Here is a 14,661-nt window from a genome sequence, read left to right as displayed (position 1 = left end):
GGGAGGAAACCGGAGTGCCCGCAGAAAACCCACGCAGGCACGGGGAGAACATGCAAACTCCACACAGGTGGGGCCGGGGATTGAACCCCGGTCCTCAGAACTGTGAGGCTGACGCCCTAACCAGTCGTCCACCGTGCCGCCATGTGGGGCTGTATTGTACTTAAATTGTACTTAATTGTAATAAAATCAGTGAATACTTAACTTGAAAACCCCATTCCATCTTTCACACAGAAAGGCAACATATAAAAAAGCTGAGAAAAAGGGGGTGTGAAGCCCCTTTGCCGCCTCTGTAATGCCTCCGATATTACCTCAGAAGTTGGAGCATTTACAGGTCATCTGCAACAGCTAGCAGCGCCTTTCACACACGAAAGCAACAATTGAAAAACACGATAAAAATAAATAAATAGCTGAAAGCCCCTTTCAGACAGCTGCCAACCCACCTGTGAATCTACTTCAGAATCCAGAAACTTTGTGGGTGGACTTCAACACCCCAGCGACACGGGAAAAGTCAGCTTTGACAGGCAGTGAGAAAGGGGCTTAAGCCCGCTAGTGCCATCTGCTGCCCTGCAACCACCACAAATAAGAGCTAAAGCTAAATGTTGCTCGCTAGGGGGTTGGTCGCAACAAAAGCAGCAGTGATGTGAGGCTTGTGGACTTCAACACTCCTCTTTCTACTCCCTGTGATATTTCCCATAGTCCGTTGCTCTAATATGTGGGTTGCAGTGTCAGGCCCATGCTGAAGTGACCCTGCTTTTTTTGTTTGGCTATGTAAGCCCCCCTGGTACCCCCTCCACTCCTCTCTGAGCAGACAGTAAAACAAAGACCATCTTTGTCAGCTCTGTCGATTGGACGCTGACAGGCGCAGACGAGAAAACGGTGTCGGGTCGTAACGAGCGCGTTCACGCCGCAGGGAGACGTCTCCGAGAGGACACAAAGGCGGGCGACGGCGGCTCTTTAAAGACGGAGCGGCCTCGTCATCTCGGCCCCGTCTCGTGTTTATCTTTCCTCTCGCAGAGACTCGGCTGTTTTAACAGCTTGTCGCGTCCTTCCGCCCGTGTCCATCCAAATGCCACGATTTGGCCACAAATAGGAAGACAATGGACTTTATCAAACGGCTCAGGCTGCTGATGAGATGCTCGACGGCCAGAGGCATAAACAAGCAGAATAAGAGTCTCATGGCTGCTGCAGCGTAAACATTTACCGAAAGCCCATTTCACAACGGCCATCTCAGCCGTCTTGCTGTGTGTGAGTGCAGTTTCACAGAGGGGGAATGGAGGGGCAATTTTTCCAGGTGAAAGAAGAAAGTTTACTCTATGATCATTTCAATGCTTATATTGTCACAGAACACAAAACTCTTGAAAGGTCAGTCAAAACGCTCTAAAATGGTTGGCATATGGGGAACTCTGCTGGCAGGGAATGTTTCATAACATTCTGATAACGTTTTAGCAAGGTTAGCAGGCCTGCTTTCAGGAGATGACAAAGAAGAATCGGGCACCACGACTGGTAGACGCGGGCTAAGCGCATTGCTGCTCTCCGGTGAAATTACACATACTCACGTAGGTTTTTATGTCCTTTAAAGTGGGAACAAAACCGTAGCTGTCGTTTAATGTTGTCATCTTTTGCGAAAAACAACTGGAAAGCCTCTAATTCCAGCTTTTCAAGTGTGTATTTTCATCATTTTCTGACTTGAATTCGAGTAAAGAACGGTTGTATCGGCCCAGAAATAAATCGCCATTGATTAACCAATCAAATCAATCAGTCGGTCCCAGTGAGTGCCTCAGCCAATATATTTGGGTCAGTCGTACGCTCCTGACTTGCAATTACCACTGTATGAAATGGAGGGAGGGGGTGGGTGTTAGCACAGAGGTCAGAAATAACAGTGGAGTTCATGTGAGAGCATCTGGCTGCATGCGCATAACATCTGTTCGCCCACCTCAGCTCACGGGGCCAGCCGTGCACCACTTCATAAAAATGGACTGACAACATCCATTAGCCAATTTAGCTGCGCTGGCATGTCGCCGGAAGAAGCGAAGGCACCCGACTTCCTCATCCCCGTCCCGGCTGTCAGTCATTCCGGCCGGGAAGCAAATGGGCCACTTTGCCGTCGTAATTGCAACGGAGATGACAACGGTGCTTCAGCGTGGGTGTGGCAGTCAATCCGGCGTAAACTGTGCTGACATCGGGTGCTACCAAATCATCTGCCAGGAGGTTGGAAAGGCTGACATACGGTGACTCGGACAATTGCCAGGATACGTCAACGCAAATCCAAAGTTGAAAGGACCGTTGACATCAAGTTAAGTTGACAGGAGGGGTTTTAAAATTCCGGGATGGCGGAAACTTCCAGGAATAGCTATGTATCTGAAATTTGCTGTCAAAAGAAGGCAACAACTTTGGGTTACATAAGCTTTGCTAACTCCTCCGTGGCAGCATTATAATGCTCAATATATAACATGGAAGCAGGAAATCAGAACAATCAGAGAAATTCTCCCATTCTGTTAAGTCAATCAATTTTCCCCATTGTTGATCAAGGGAATGTTTGCCCAAATGGTTCTCAGATGTTTAATGTCCGTCCACTGGGCTGCTCTCAAGTGGACCCCTGGGCCCGATCCCGCCCCTCGATTGATTGGGTGGGGTCCTCAGCCTCCGCGGTGCGGGCACAGCAATTACACGACACTTCTGTCAGTCTTTGTGCATGCGAAACGGTGTCAATTCACTTGCATGTTTCCGCAGGCGCACACCTCTGGGACTCTTTCACTGGGTGTGGGGTCACTCACTTACTGCGACAAATAACTCATGAATATGCAAATTGCTTGTGTATCCCCTCACTCATACTCTCGTCCTATAGACTTTTATAATTTACATAATCAATCCCACCACACTTCAGTTGTACAGCCGAGTTCACGACCCTTGTCCTGTTCTAGCTTGTCCTGTCCTTCCCTCACAGGGTTTAGCGCTCCAGCCCCATGCAACCCTCATATTTAATGTCTCATTGGTGTAGATCATGTAATGACTTACTTTTCTCATCCTGTTTACAATTAGTGCTTTGTCTTTTGTCTTCGTTTCTCTCTTTCCCCTCGAAAATGTGTTCTGTTCGACTCTGATTCTCAATAAACTTCAATTATAATACTAAGAAACCACAGCGGAAGCTTAAAAACTCCACTATGACACAGCAAAACTGCATAAAACGGATACAGATCTTCCATTCTGCTTGACAGCCGAACAGGACAAAAAAAAAAAAAAGGAAAGAAAGAAATTAGCTCATCATAAATTAGCAGGCTACTTCTTCGTTAAAGGATGGGTCTAATCCATTTGCGTTCTGGGGTAGGGTTTAAATCCTACATGAAAAACGTTTAACTTTCACAGAGATTCAGAAAGATTGCATTTAAGGTTTCAAACAGATTCCGCATAATGGCAAGGAAGTATTGTCATGCAGAGATCCTACAGAATTGAAACTAATTATTCACGGTTAGGACTAAACCATTTGCATCACGGGGCGTGGGCAAAATGGAAAAACGACTCTCCCTTGGTACATTTGGCACCACTCTACAAAGTTGCGTGAAAATCGCCCGTGCAGTAGCTTCGCAATCCAGTCACTAACTCTGTGCTTGGTGGAGGTAATCATCCATTTTGACTGCCTTTTAAGAGCGAAAGTGAGGTAGTGAAAGCATGAAGGGTTGCATTTCAAGGAAGGATTAGGTATCGACCAACAATCTCATCCGCATCCCACCTGAGTAAATAACCTGAGTGTCAGCCCGGCGACGGCCGAAAATTGTCGTATTGATTCACGCCGCCGCCGAAACATTTGTGGCGGTGATCAGACCAAATTGGGCCCCCTGTGTGAGCGAATGTGCGAGCGCGTGTTGCTGAGTCATGGTCTTTCTTGTGCTGAGAAGGTGAACAATGTCTTAGAGCGCTGACTCATGAAAACGCTCCACAATCAAACAAGTCGGGGCAGACGCGTCTTTTCCTGCTTTCCCCGCGCTCACGATACGATCAGTCTGTAATGCCTGGAGAGGAGAGCATGACACATGCTTTTAACCGACACGCCTGCAAGGAAGCTACACCACTTGTCTTTTACGGCTTTCCCTCCATTTATTTTTCTTTGCATTGCTCCTGCAATCTGCACGAACATTATTACTGTTACTGCCTGTAGGCATCTGGTCACGATTGAGTGGACCAATCAGTATCCAGCAGAGGCCAATGTTGTAAAGAATATACTTTCATACAGAGATCCTGTAAAATTGAAAATCATTTTTAAAATGAACTTTCAGAAATCCTGGGGGGAAATTTTATCACACAGTGATCCGAAACCTTTTTTTTTTTACTTTTTTTTTTACATATTACATAGAGACCCTGCAAAACATCTTGCAGAGATCTTGCAAAATGAAAAGAGCATATTTTGACTCAGGGATCATGAAAAAAAAAATTAAGAAAACCTTTTACACAGACTCCCCAAAATTGAAAAAATATTTGCCAGTAGGAGAATTTTATAAAATTCACACAGATATCCTAGGTAATTTGAAAAAAAAAAAAAAAAAACAGAGAATAAAAAAAATATATAATAAATAAATAATACTTTTAACACAGATTGTGCATAATTTGCAAAAATATCACAGAGATCCAGCAACATTAAAAAACAAATCACGCAGATATCTTGTAAAACTGAACTTTTCCTGTTGAATTGTTTTAATTTCTGACCAAACTTGGTGGTAAATATTAGTATGAAATTGATCCAGCCTTTACGGATGTCTGTGCATTGCCACTTATTAAATAGTGAACAAACTATGGAAAAAATATACAAAAATGTATTCCCTGTGCAACGTTTTGTACAAATGGGTCAAGCCCTTTTTTTTTTTTTTTTTTTTGCAATCGCGTTTATAATCCTGCAAACTAAAACCCAAACTAACAGCAGCCCCTTCGGCGGAGGTAATAACCTCTTGCGTGCCGCACTATATTGTGTTGACCGAACTTTCTTATCACTTTACAAGACGGCCTCAAGTTGAGAGTGGACACAATTTTCTGGACAAAGAGTAACTGGAACTCTATTAAACGTGTGCAAGGTTATCAAGCCTGCCTCTTTATGAGGTCGACGAGAGAGACACAGAGAGTGAAGGAGAGAGAGAGAGAGAGAGAGAGAGAGAGAGAGAGAGAGAGATTGGAGTGATGAACGATTACAGATTTAAGGAGTAGTGACTTACAGGTCGCCTTTAGCTAAGAAATGCGGAATGTTTCTCCACGCCGACACATGACTCATAAATCTCCATCGCTTTCCGTGTTGTCCAATAAAAGAAGACCTGGGGGACGATGTTGGGGGGTGGGACAACCACTAGGAAGGGCTGAGTGGACACTTTCCAAAGCATTTTTGCAGCGTCAATAACAGGCGGTGGGAAACTCCTGATCCTTGTATTGTTTTTGTTTTGGATGGGTGCTACTGCGAGGCGAACTCCGACCCTGATAAACGAGCGATGGTGCTGACCATGCTGACTCAACTTCCTGTTTCCTGCCACCAGACATGAGAAAGACAAGACCAGTTCCTTCCACTTTCAGGTCGTTTGATGAGTCGGTCGCCGTATCAAAAGCACAAATATGTGAGACCGAAAAAAAAGCAAGCAGCTCCCTATTTTTTAAAAAATGGTTTGCCCCATCACCTAATCACTCCCACCTCTCCTTGGCTGGCCTCTGAACGCTCTACCTGCACAGAGAAATACGTTGCCATCAAGTGATAAGACGTAAGTACTTGGCGTGAACCAGAATATGTCGCAGTGGCACATTTCTTAACTTCAACCACTCAATACAAACACACTGTTATCATTACCAGTTCTCATTTTGGCCACATTTTAATCATAAGTCACTATTTATGTTGTTAAGTAAGAGTTAGCTGATGTGTTTTTTTTTCGAGCTAGGAAATGTTTGAGTCGGAATGAGAGAAATTAGTTGTTATGTCACGTACATGTGATAATATGAAAGCCAAAGTGCTACTGAATAGTAAAAATGAACAAAACAGTGATTTTTCTTTTCTCGCTTGGCTGGGAGCTCAGCAGACCTTAAACCTCTTATCCTTTTATCACCGCTGGTGGTGTTTTTTTTTTTACTCAAATGCAGATGAGGGAGGGGGAGGCCTTTATTTGGAAAAGGGTTGCACAGTGTACCGGTACTAAAAAAGTACCGCGGTACATTCAGTACTGGTATTAAAAATAAGTAAATCAATTTAAAAAAATATTTTTTTTTTTTTTAATGCAGCTACTCTCTAACTCTGTGTATAAAGTGGGCAGCGGCATTTTCGGCATACGGGCAAGAACAGACATATAGTACAGACAAAAAATGCCTACAAGTTGTCACGCTCCTGCGGGTATATAATCGAACATATATTTACCTATATATTGCATACTCTATACACATGTAAAACCGTATCTCTGCAAATAAAACATAAAATATATATTTCAAATGTTCAATACTTTTTAAGAGTGTTCAATGTTTTGTGCAAAAAGATTTTAAAATGTTTAAAAAGTACGGTTTGTATTTTATTTTATAGAGTATCCTAATTAGTATCCTATTATTTTGAACAGATCAAAAATTAAAAATAATTTGAAGTTGTTTTGTCTGCTATTATTACACTGTTTTACTGAAGTTTTCGTTTCAGTACGTGTATCGAGGTACATTATGCGGGTATAGTAGTTTAGTCACAATTTTGGTATCGTGCCAATACTAATTTGGCATTTTTGGCCCAATATTGGACAATGTGACCGGTACGTACTATTCATGTCAGGTGAAACTGGAGTTTAAAATCAAAATCTTGACACAAACTAAAATTGTATTTTCCCTTCTGTGTTGGATAACGACTATATTGCTGTCCTGGTTCATCTGCATATAAAGCTCCCTCTTTTGTCAGGGGCACATACCGAGCAGCGGTTGCCACGGTAACAGTCTTGTTTATGCCCCATATGTCTTTTTCCTGAATTCCACTACCAGTGCAGCTACAAGATCACCCTTTTTCCCTGCAGCGCGTTCCTGACCTCAACACTTTGAGGTGACTCTCCTCAAGCTAAAACTGCATCCAAGACATATGTGCAGACTTTAATTTTTTTTTATTATTTGGATTTTTTTTGATTTTTTTTAACCTGTGCAAACACGCGCGCTGCCAGACGTACTTTTGCATCCTAATCACGACACTCCTGCTGTTTACATTAACAAAATGATCTTCTTCTGTAGATGTTAGCTGTTTCTCATCGTGAATTATGATTGGAAACCCGGGAAAAAATGCAACTTCCAATTGAATAGCTTTTGTTGAAAAACGTTGTTTAGGCTTTTTTCTGCTCTCTGTAATGGAGACATCACTACTCTTTGCTCATAGGAGTTCGTCAAAGCAAAAGTATTCACCCAAAATGGCTACTTGAAACAAAAATGTGCATCTTCATCGTGCGTTCTTGAGATGTTTTCATGCACGTCATAATAGACGTCCAACTAAATTCATGTTGACCGGCCAAACTGGTGTCTGACCTTACTTTATTTATTTATTTTTTATTTTTTTTTATTTATACTTTTTGGGAAAGAAATGATCAAACTTTGACACTGCCCAGCCCACATTAGATGGCATAGGCAAAAAAGCTATGCAAGTTAGCATCACCCATCTTTCTAGGATGCTTCCGATTGGAGCTCATAAGAGCAAATTGCCATGTTGGGGTTCACCAAAGCCTTAGAAGCCGACCCCAAAAAAATTACATACTTCCTTTTCAATTTTAGTCATGAGTTGTTGAGACTTTTTCAAGGTGTCCTGCTATGATGGAAATGTCCACCCAAGTTCTTGTCGATCTGTCAAACAGGTGTTGAGGGCTGTTTTTTCATTTTTTAACATTCCGGAAAAAAATCTGCAAAGTCATCCAACTTTGAAGCCATGCTCTGGCCACATTTAATGGCATAGAGAAAAGAAAAAAAAAAAAAGTCTTTGCCCTCGACCGGCCACCATCTGTCTAGGATACCCACTTCTGATTGGGGCTCATTTGGACGAATTCCCTTCCCTGGTAGCTGTTTGTCAAAGTGCGAGCCCTGGAATTTGTACAAAACGGCTGCAGTCTAGTTTAACTTCACACATGGGTCCCACTAAGTGACTTTTAGAGGGTCATGATGACGACCGCTAAAATACTTTTTTTTTTCTTTTTTACCCAGGATACACGCAGTTGCAAAAACTGGTGAGCTTTCGGGCATGTTGAGGCCTCCAAAAAGAAGATGACAAACTTTTATCAGAGGCCTAATTGAATGAAAACAACAGAAAACAGTGTGGTCGGCTTAAGATGTTGGCAGGTCAGCCTAAGGAGCCCGTGTGCAGGAAGATAGCAGTTGTGAGAGTTGCTACTTTGGGATATTTCGATAGGAGATAAAGCCTTTGGCAACGACTCGTCCTCCATTTGGCCCTTTTGTTTTCTTTTTTCTTCAGCGTTTCTTTTAGCAGCAGCGTGGGAGTGTTAGCCTACTAAGCGCTTATTGATCAGCAGCTCGCTGTCTGCGGCAAGTCGTTGTGCACGCGATATCCGACACAACACAATGGAGATGCGATGACAAGCTATTGAAAGTTGCTTTAACTGCTGCTACTACTGACTGTTGCCTACTACTGACCGTGTGCTACTACTGACTGTCAGACGTTTTAGAGCATTTTGACTGCTCATTCAAGACCCACAGAATATTGTGTTCTGTGCCAATATAAGCACCGAACGCACCAAAAGAAAGAGTAGACTCTTTTCTTTCACCGTGAAAACACATTTGATTCTAGCTTTTTCCGTTCTTTAGTACCGGTAATCAGCAGTAGAACATGGGATGGTTTCGACAAAAACAAAAAAAACAAAAAACATTCTCTGCTTTTGGTGAGAAACGAGTGTTTTTGTGAAAAGAAACATGACATGTAGAACAGTGACTTTGACACTGATATTATTTTTGCTTTTGTAACACCATAAGTAATAAAACAAAACCAAGACTAAGAAAGGGCTTTTGATGGCAAAATAATTTATTTACAGATATACAACTGAGAAACGCACCACGAGCGATGCTGACTCACCGCATGGTTCGAGCTGAATATCAGTGGATTTTTTTACATGCCGTTTGACATTGACTCCATGAAGTGCATCATCGTTTCTTACGATTGCAACACAAACACAACAAATTACTTGTTTCTACCATAAATATACATACTCTGTTCGAGTGTGAGGTGCCTAAATGTGTCTGAATTCCAACGTGTTGGCCTTTCCCTCCCTCATAATCCACGTGACAAGCCAAAATTCACCCCTAATCTTAATTTTTGATTCAAAAGCAGTGCTGATTTCAAATCTAAAGCAATGCAACTCTGTCATCTACTGGCATTTATTTGTCATTACAGTTATGTAGAAGCTTGAATTTCACAGACAAGCTGGGAAAGATCCTCTTCCACACCTTCATGTTGAAAAATGTACTTGACAAATATATATTCGGTGGCAGAAAAAGATTGAATTCCAGTTGACAAGTTCAAACGTTCATGGCAGTGAATGGGTTAAGGGGTGTGGCCTAGAGAGTGACATCAGGTACTGAAGTTAGTCGGGTTTGCTGGTTATTTCAGAGTCGGCGTCTCCTCCTTGCAAATGTTGTCATTTATTATGTGTATTTGAATATTTGTTCCGTTCAATAAACGTCTCTCCTTGCCCGCATGCGAGGGCATTACAGAACCTTAATTGCTCCATTTTTATTTATTTTTCCCCCACTTTGTATCTGAGCTCTTGCGTTAATGTATGAAGTTTGCTTGGTCACTCCTTGCTTGTTTTCTTTCTCTGGCTATTCCAGCTTGCGGCCACATTCCACAAACCGGTTCATAGAAGACTAAATTGTCCTTAGGTGTGAATGTGAGAGTGAACGCTTGTTTGTCTATACAATGTGTGCCCTGCGATTGGCTGGCCACCAGTCCAGGGTGTACCGTGCTTCTTGCCCGAAGTCAGCTGGTATAGGCTCCAGCTCACCCGTCACCCTAATGAGCACAAGCACTATCCAGTAATAAATGAATGGAGATTTTTCCTCACTCCTAAAATTTGAGTATTAAAAAGTTGAATTCAGTACAAAACACCTCATTCGTGTTCAAAATGGTAAAATGTCCTGAGATCATGAAAATGGAAAGTAACGTGGCCTTTAAAGCAACACAGCTCGTTTTTGCCACCTTTTAACCAGACGTGTTGCACATGGCGAGATGATAAAGGTCCACATTACAACATTAGAGAATGAGTCAGCGTAGGCCTCTAATCTGCAATCTTAACAGCGCAACCTCGCCTGGGCCGTCCGTCTGCTTTTGTCCGGGGCCGAATGACGCGAGTCGGGTTGACATGAAAGAAAACGATCCGTCTCCTTTGCGTTTTTTCCAATATGCTCCGGTGAGTGCGAACAAGACGTAGGGCGGATGAAAGCGGCGAGGCAAGAGAGCGATATGGAGAAGGACAGACAGGGTGGAAGAGAAGAGGAGAAGGACGAGTCGGGAAGAACCGACGAGGCGGTGATGCGAAATCCAAAGCGAGACGTGTGCAATTGGATCGGTGAGGAGCGTACACTCTCTCCATCGTGTTGCCTGCTCATGAATTATTCACGTAGGCCATGATGATGTAGGGGAATCTTAACAACGAACCACTCCGACCACCCCCCAAGATAACGCCCTCATATGTGAACACCCGCTCACAATCTATCCATATCACAACTCAATTTGTCAAAAACAAAAAAACAAAAACAAATCCATCCAGAACTCATAATAATATCACTTACAGTCAGCATATATTACTCCCGTCTCTGTAGCTTGGGTTTCTAATCTGTCCGACGGTATTTTCTTGGGTGGTTTTATAGTGCTGAAAAAAAAATCATTTGACTTTTTAGAAACGGGAAATTGTTTTTACATATGGGACTTAACTCGTAATGGTTGATGTTTTTATTTACAATTAAAGGATTCCCTACCTCGACGAAAAAGAATGGGAGATTGTTGTCATACGTAGGACACTGCCAGAAAAGTCATATAAAAACGTTTTGACTACACCATCATTGGGTGGTTTTACAGTGATGAAAAATATGTTGTTGTTTTTTTGTAAACGCATATTAGACATGAGAGATTGTTGTCCACAGCCCAAGCATATGAATAATATGGGAGATTGTTGTCACATGTAGGACACAGCCAGGACTTTTGGTTTTGTATAATCATAAGAATAGGTTTCCGGTCAACTTTTTAGTGATGCTTGAATGTTTGTATTGTTTCTACAGGTTTCTTTCAGTCTTGCCACTGCACCCCGTGAACCAAGGCGTATGAAGAAATGGGGAGATTCTTGTCACGCATCGGACACAAGCCACTAAAGTCAAGTAAATCTGTCTGACTGTGCTGTCATTGGCCTGTTTTTTTTCAGTGACATTTTTGGCTTTGATGTTTTTCTTTGCAAAAACCTATTAAACACATGAAACGAACAGGAGATTGTTGTCATGTGTAAGGACACAACCACTAAAGTCACATAACTGACTAACTTCATTGGCTGTCTTTTCAGACGCTCAGACGTTTGCATTGGTAAGAAAGGGTTTCCTTCCGTCTTGCCACACTACTACTACACCCCGTGAACCAAAGCGTATGAAGAATATGGGAAGACTGTTGCCACACAAAGGACAAGAACTAATGTCATGTAAAATGTTAAAACATAACACATCCACAATTTTTTTTTTATTCAACTTTGGGGAATTGAATGTGAACAATTACACTAGAAAAAGCTGCAAACGATGTGTGAACTACCGCAAAACCTCTGGAACTCATTCATTCATTCATCTTCCGTTCCGCTTCTCCTCACAAGGGTCGCGGGCGTGCTGGAGCCTATCCCAGCTATCTTCGGGCGAGTGGTGGGGTACACCCTGAACTGGTTGCCAGACAATCACAGGGCACATATAAACAAACAACCATTCACACTCACATTCACACCTACGGTCAATTTAGAGTCTTCAATCAACCTACCATGCATGTTTCTGGGATGTGGGAGGAAACAGGAGTACCGGAAAAAACCAACGCAGGCACGGGGAGAACATGCAAACTCCACACAGGCGGGTCCTGTGTGGAGCCTGTGTTGAACGCCGGTCCTCAGAACTGTGAGGCAGATGTTCTAACCGGTCTAAGCACCGTGCCGCCACCTCTGGAACTGCAAATTAGTAATGGTGCTTCCTGTTCCTTACTGGGCGCAAGAGGCCTATTTTGTAGGCGTGTTCATATCCTATTCATCTCAATATTTTCAAGTGAGACTCCTCATAAAGCCGCTCACTCAGCACGATTCACACACTTACTGAAATAAATCCTTTTTAATTTACTTACTTACTTCAAGCCTCTGCCTAACAAAAAAAAAAAAAAAAAAAAATGCCTGAAGGTACAGGATCCAAGAAATCTTTACCTCCTCCTGGCCCTACAGTGTTAATGTGAGAGTGGATGTTTTCCTTCCAAAAAAATTGCTATCCTACCTCATAACCCGGGAATAGAAGAAGTTTACAGGAGATTATTGTTACATGTAGACAGAGCCATTACTTGCCATAAATTCCTGCACCTATTTTCAGGCTGCTGAAAGCATCCCTGCTTCTTCTATTCACTCAGTCAGTAAGAAAAATACTTCTGTCTTGCCACCCTACTCGTAGCATGGGAATATGAACACAGGAGATTGTTGACAAACTTTTCACATGTAGGACTAAGCCATTATGTGTCAGATCCCCATCTATGAAGATGTACACTTGTTTGCCTCGAGTGAGGTCGGCGCTTTACTGAGTCTTACACGTTTTGACCCTCGTGCCATGGCAGTAACGCAGAGACACGGAGATATTTAAGGACGCCAAACTTTGAAATGTCAAGCCGCGTGAGGTTTTAAAAAAAAAAAAAGGAAACCGAGGAGCTTTTCCATGCACGCAAGAATTGAATCATCAGAGCTAATATCACACTCAGCTCATCTGATCAGGGTTAATCATGTGACCTTTACACTCCTCTGTGTGTGTGGGCAGGGGTAACCAACTGCCTTATTTTAGTTGCACGTAAGTTTATCTGGCGGTCAAAAACCCCTGCAGGAATAACAGTAAGGCCACCACACAGCAGAACCAAAAACATAACACATTGCAACATAGGTTAAGGCTGCTTGGTATTATACGAGCAATACATGTGACATTTCAGGAAGTCACATGAAACTCTTGAGGGGTGAGATTTACTTTTTTGTATTCTGCAAAATGCACTTATTATTTGAGCAATACAAATAAAGAGCCAAAAGGTTCACATTCCAGTCAAAATCAACATTTGCAGAAATTGCTGCATGTATCTATTTGCAAAACTTTAGCTGGAAAAATGCTTCCATTTTGCCACCCTATTCTGTCAACCAAACATGAAAAATACAGGAGATTGTTGTCACAACGACATAGAACAAGGCAGTATTTAGCAGGTGAGGATTTTGTTTTTTCTTTTCTGTGGGAGACAAGGCTTCTTTCAGGATTGCTACCCTACCACGTAGCCCAGGCTTATGAAGCATGTGAGAGATTGTTGTCACATGTATGACCCAGCCAGTACATACCAGAAATTCCTGCACGTAGAGTTTTGGAGAAAAAAATTACAGGGCTTGGATGTTTTTCTTTAGAGAAAAAGGCTTAATTCCGTCTTGCCACCCGACCCTGTAGCGTGGGTATATGAAGCATACAGGAGATTGCTGCCACATGTGGGCACAGCCGTTATGTGCCAGAAATTCCTGCAACTCGTTTCATGCTGCTGTAGGATCCTTTGCAGCATCTCTGATTAGATTTCTTCTCATCATTCAATCAGAATGGGTTTTTAATTTAGTCAACATGATTCAAATTCGTAGATATAAATTAAAAGCAAAAAAAAACGAGAGATTGTTGTCACATGTACTTAGCGGGCTAGGGTCTATTTCTTCATAAGAAAAGGCTTTCTTCCTTCTTGCTACCCTAACTCAGACCCTCAGCATATGAAGAATACAGGAGATTGCTGTCACATGTTGGGCACATTGAAGAGATTTTTAGCATATGCAAAAGGTTTTTTTGTTTATCTTGTTTGCCCAGCAGCTGGACCTGTGTTGTTACTTTTCACACACAAGTGAGCGCAGTGAGCCAAAGGAAGCTAACAAAGCAGAAAAGAGAAAGCTTCGATCAAAACAAACGAGAGAGAGAGAGAGAGAGAGAGAGAGAGAGACAGAGAGAGAGAGAGAGAGTGAGGGCTCTTGATGGAGACGAGCTGCCATTGGCAGAGGACGGCGGGCCAACGCGGATGACGGCGGAGTTGGCTCGGTGACAGCAAACGGCATTCGAATTCATGCCAGCCAGCGTGCCGCTTCCAAAGCGCTGGAGTCGCATCGCAGCCTGGCGGCCACATTCTTCTCAGACTGTCTGAAGGGCTGTTGCCGGGGTAACCCGTAATCCAGATAGAGACAGAACAAAACCTACCTAAAGATAGCTATACACCGTATGATTTTAGAATAATAATAAATCAGGAGACTGCCAGTACACGCAAGAAATTCCTGCATGTGTTTTTTTACTCAAACTTTGACTGGGTTTGGCTGTTTTTAAGATGTCTGTTTTGCCATTCTATCATATCATAAGAAAATAGCTTCTTCCTTTCCATTTGCCACCTTATCCTGTCACCCAAACATATGAATACAGGAAATT

At 42.6% G+C, this 14,661-nt stretch overlaps 1 protein-coding gene across 2 annotated transcripts in view; it reads right to left on the bottom strand.

Moving 5' to 3' along the window:
• LOC133401525 (mannosyl-oligosaccharide 1,2-alpha-mannosidase IC) overlaps positions 1-14,661 on the bottom strand; it is a 158,205-nt gene that overhangs the window by 126,412 nt on the left and 17,132 nt on the right. Inside the window, exon 1 of one of the 2 annotated variants that reach the window (XM_061674632.1) lies at positions 5,199-5,368. The exons of the other annotated variant lie outside the window; for it this stretch is intronic. The gene's annotated coding sequence lies outside the window, so the exon portion shown is untranslated. Of the gene's footprint in view, positions 1-5,198; positions 5,369-14,661 lie in introns of those variants that run through there. 2 annotated transcript variants of the gene reach the window in all.

This window comes from Phycodurus eques, chromosome 4 (genome assembly GCF_024500275.1).
Source record: "Phycodurus eques isolate BA_2022a chromosome 4, UOR_Pequ_1.1, whole genome shotgun sequence".
NCBI classification, from domain to species: Eukaryota; Metazoa; Chordata; class Actinopteri; order Syngnathiformes; family Syngnathidae; genus Phycodurus; species Phycodurus eques.
The sequence above is the reverse complement of the archived record's forward strand: the minus strand, read 5'-3'. Positions and strand labels throughout refer to the sequence as shown.